This window comes from Stenella coeruleoalba (genome assembly GCF_951394435.1).
Source record: "Stenella coeruleoalba genome assembly, chromosome: 2".
In the NCBI taxonomy this organism is placed as follows: Eukaryota; Metazoa; Chordata; class Mammalia; order Artiodactyla; family Delphinidae; genus Stenella; species Stenella coeruleoalba.
The window spans coordinates 9,519,158-9,523,429 of NC_137147.1; the positions used below are offsets into that span (position 1 = coordinate 9,519,158).

A 4,272-nucleotide genomic window follows, 5' to 3' on the forward strand; every position below is an offset into this window, starting at 1 on the left:
ATGAAGAGAAAAAGGCAAATGTAAGACTGGGCCAAACACAGCTCTAACACCATTTGATGAAGATGATCTCTCTTAAACCATCAATCAGGGTTATGCGTGTGTGTTTATACGTAATTTATCTCTATGAATACTCTATACCTTGAAGTGTATTTAGCCTGTTATTAATATAGTCACTCCATCCTTCTAAGTCTTACTTTTTACATGACAAATTATTTTCCATCACTTTTCCATTCACTTTCAATCTGTGTGCCTTTATAATTAAAGTGCATCACTTTTAGACAAGCTGAAGTTGGGTCTCTTTTATCCATTCTGACCATTCTACTTTTTAATTGGAATGTTTAGACCATTAACATTTAATATGATTATTGATGGGATTGGCTTTATTTTATTTATTATTTATTTTCTGTTTGTCCCTCTGCTACTTTTTAACTGTTTTTAAGAATAATTTTAAATTCCCAGAGAAGGTACAAAGATAACTACAGACTGAATGTTTGTGTCCCCCCCTCCATATTCATGAAAGTTGGAATCCTAACCCTTGATGTGATGGTTTTTGGAGGTGGGGCATTTGGGAGGTGAATAGGTCATGAGGAGGGAGCCCTCATGAAGGGGATTAGTGCCATTATGAAAGAGGAGGAAACACAGGATCCCGCTCTTTCTTTTTGTTGTGAGGATACAACAAGAAAATGGCCATCTGCAAACCAGGAAGAGGACTCTCACCGGAACCCAGCCATGCTGGCACCCTGGTCTTGGACTTCTAGCTTCCAGAACTCTGAGAAATAAATTTCTTTTGGATATAAGCCACCCAGACTATGGTATTCTGTTATAGCAGCCTGAACAGACTGAAACACTAGTACAGAGAGTTTTGGTTCCCCCTATTGTTAACATCTTACACTATAGCTTAGAATGGTACAATTGTCACAAGTAAGAAGCCAACATTGGCACATTACTGTAAACTAGACTCCAGACTTTATTTGGATTTCACCAGTTTTTCCATTAATGTCCTCTTTCCAATACAGGGTACCACGTTGCATTTAGTCATCATGCCCTCTTAGTCACCTTTGGTCTGTGATAGTTTCTCAGTCTTTTCTTGTTTTTCATGATGTTGATTGACAGTCTTGAGGAGTCCTGGCCAGGTATCCTGTAGAATGTTTTCCAACTTGGGCTTGTCTGATGTTTTTCTCATGCTTAGACGGGGTTTTGGAGTCTTGGAAAGACTACCGTGGATGTGAAGTACCTTTTTCATCACATCGTATCAGAGGGTTCATATCCTATCAACATGACTCATCACTGGTGACGTTGAGCTTTATCACTTGGTCAAGGTGGTGTTTGCCAGCCTTCTCCACTGTAAAGGTACTACTTTCCCTTTTTTATACCCTCCTCTTCGGAAGCCAGTCACTAAATCTCATCCACCCTCCAAGGAATTAACCTCTACATCCTAGAGAGGGAGCTTCTACATATATTATTTGAAATTCTTTTGTAAGGAAGATTTGTTTCTTGTTCCTATTTATTCCATCATTTGTTTATATTATTAATAGGATGGACTCACATATATTTCTTTTATACTTTGGGTTATAATTCAGTTCTGTGTTATTTATTTTGTTGTTCAAATTGTTCCAGCTTTGGTCACTGGGAGCACTTTCAGGTTGGTTCCTGTGTCCCTTTGACTTGTCCCTATTCTAAAGTTTTATGATTGGATCTACCCTGAGCTTTTCAACTTTTCAGCTATATGAGCCAATAAGAATCCCCTCCCCACTTTTTATTGCTTAACTTAATTGAGTTAGATATCTGTCAACTGCAAGCGAAAACAGACCTGATATAATGTATACTATATATATCTGATATGTAACAGATGTAATATATACCAGACTCAGATAAAGTAGGACTGTTAAAGTTATTATTGAGGATTATTAAGCAAATATTAAAATAAGGGAAAAATGATCATACCCCAAATTTAGGCCAGTAGAGTTACTGGTCTTGAACAGATAATTTAACTTTGAGTTTCCTGGCAGCCAAAGCAAAAATAGAAATATGATGAGTTATATAACACTTGTCTGATTAAAGGAAACATACCAACCTCTTAAGAGAGAAAGTTATCCTTGATTCAAATGTCACAAATATTTTCTCATGAGGATCCTTACTTGTGAGAATATTAAGCAGCATAAGGATTTTCCTAAAGATGCCATAACATTCCAATATAAAAGCAAAAGACCTTATTATTTCAGTGCAATTTAGTAAAGGCATTTCTGTAAGAAGTTACGTTCTTATACTCTATAAACTTGATATACACTGAGCACTTAGGAAACTGGAGGAATGGATCAATAGTCTGTCTTAGGCTATCTTTTCCAAATACCCTTGGATATCTGAAGGATAGAAGCCAAACTATTTCTTTAAAAATAATACACACAGCACACACATATTACTTAAAGGGTAGTCTCTAGGTCAGGTGCACACACACACACACACACACACACACACACACACACACAGCCTGGCAGGGTTGAATCCCAGTTTGTAGCTGTTCAGAATAAGACTAGTAAGAAAAACATTCAACTCTGAGGAGGAGTATAAACTGTAGAGATAAAAAAAAAAAAAAAAAAAAATCTCTAGGCCAGGATTCCAACTCTAGTATTTGAACTGGAGACTTAACATTGCAGTTTCCACTGATGCTAGTGAATTTTGTGTCTATTTCTCTACCTCTCAAGCCCAACACACTCCTTCTAACTTTTCTGCAGCATTTAGTGAGATTATTCCTGAAGAAAGTGCTCCTAACACACTAAGGTTAATAGGTTTGAATGCAAGGGGAAGTGAGCCCAAAGAAAATCCCCTCCCAGGGAATTCCCTGGCAGTCCAGTGGTTAGCACTCAGCGCTTTCACTGCCGAGGGCCCGGGTTCAATCGGGGAACTAAGATCCTGCAAGCCACAGGGTGCAGCCACGAAAAAAAAAAAAAGAAAATCCCCTCCCAGATATTTGCTTTCATTCCTGTCGCTTTCCCCCTTCCTCACAACTTCAAATGTGCTGCACCTTGGCATCTGCAGGCTAAAACTCCCTGCCGGGCATTCCAGGCCTGGCCCCTCTGGATCTGCATCAGAGCTCCAAACCCACGTTTCATCTGCATTCAGGGGCCCACCTCACAGGGAGCTGGCCCACCTCCTGACTTGGATGCCATCTCCAGAAAGGTTTACCTTCCAGAAGCTAAGTGAGTTAATCCGTTTACCGAGGGTTTGGCTGCCTCTCGCCTTCTAACGGTATTTTCCTGTCACCGACCAGCTGTCTCTTCTGTCATTGAGTTTCTATAGCGCTGCAGGATTTAAAGCAGGATAGATTAGCCTAAGCGAAAGACTTTGAATCACATCGCTCCAGTAGAGCTTAGGAGTTCCAGTTCCTAGGGAGGCTGTTGGCTTGGAAGGAACCCCAGATAGCATCCCGAACGCAGGCCTTCGAGGAACAATTTGTTCAAAACACTCGAAGGCTGATCTAAGTCAGCATGGCCGAAATGTGGACCAGCCAGACGCTGCACACCAGTCAGCCTAACATCTGTGTGACGGTTTACTTGACACTTCTTCGAATCGTTTTGTGTTTTAAAACTTAAATGCATTTATTTAAATATGAGATTAGAGAGCGGGACGTTCGGCTTGCGAGCGGGAACCTCTTAGTCGTGCACGGAGAAAGTACGATTTAGAAAGGCGTGATATTGAGAAGGGCAAGAAGATTTCTGTTCAGAAGTGTGCCCAGTGCCATACTGTGGAAAAGGGAGGCAAGCACAAGACTGGGCCAAATCTCCATGGTCTGTTTGGGCAAAAGACAGGTCAGGCTGTCGGCTTCTCTTGCCAACAAGAACGAAGGCATCACCTGGGGAGAGGAGACGCTGATGGAGTATTTGGAGAATCCCAAGAAGTACATCCCTGGAACAAAAATGATCTTTGCTGTTATTAAGAAGAAGGCAGAAAGGGCAGACTTGATAGCGTATCTCAAAAAAGCTACGAATGCGTAATAGTTGGCCACGGCCTTATTTATCATGAAGCCGATGTCTCATGACTTTTTATGTGTACCATATTTAAATTGATCTCATACACTAGAATTCAGATCATGAATGGCTGATGTAATATTTCTGTCCCGATTTAAATAAGATTGGCTTGTGGCTAAATGAATATGGTCAGCTTTTTGAATTTTGCTAGTAATTCTGGTTCAACAAGTACTATCACTGTTTTCCCCTTCTAAAGAGATGATTAAACTTGAATAAGGAAGGTTAAACTTTTCAGGGATATGGTGAA

At 40.2% G+C, this 4,272-nt stretch overlaps 1 pseudogene across 1 annotated transcript; it reads left to right on the forward strand.

Moving 5' to 3' along the window:
* The first annotated feature begins 3,485 nt into the window (after window positions 1-3,485).
* Window positions 3,486-3,992, forward strand: LOC307181894 (cytochrome c-like; annotated as a pseudogene). The gene is made up of 2 exons: window positions 3,486-3,539; window positions 3,671-3,992. The product of its transcript is annotated as a cytochrome c-like (transcript).
* Window positions 3,993-4,272: the final 280 nt, after the last annotated feature.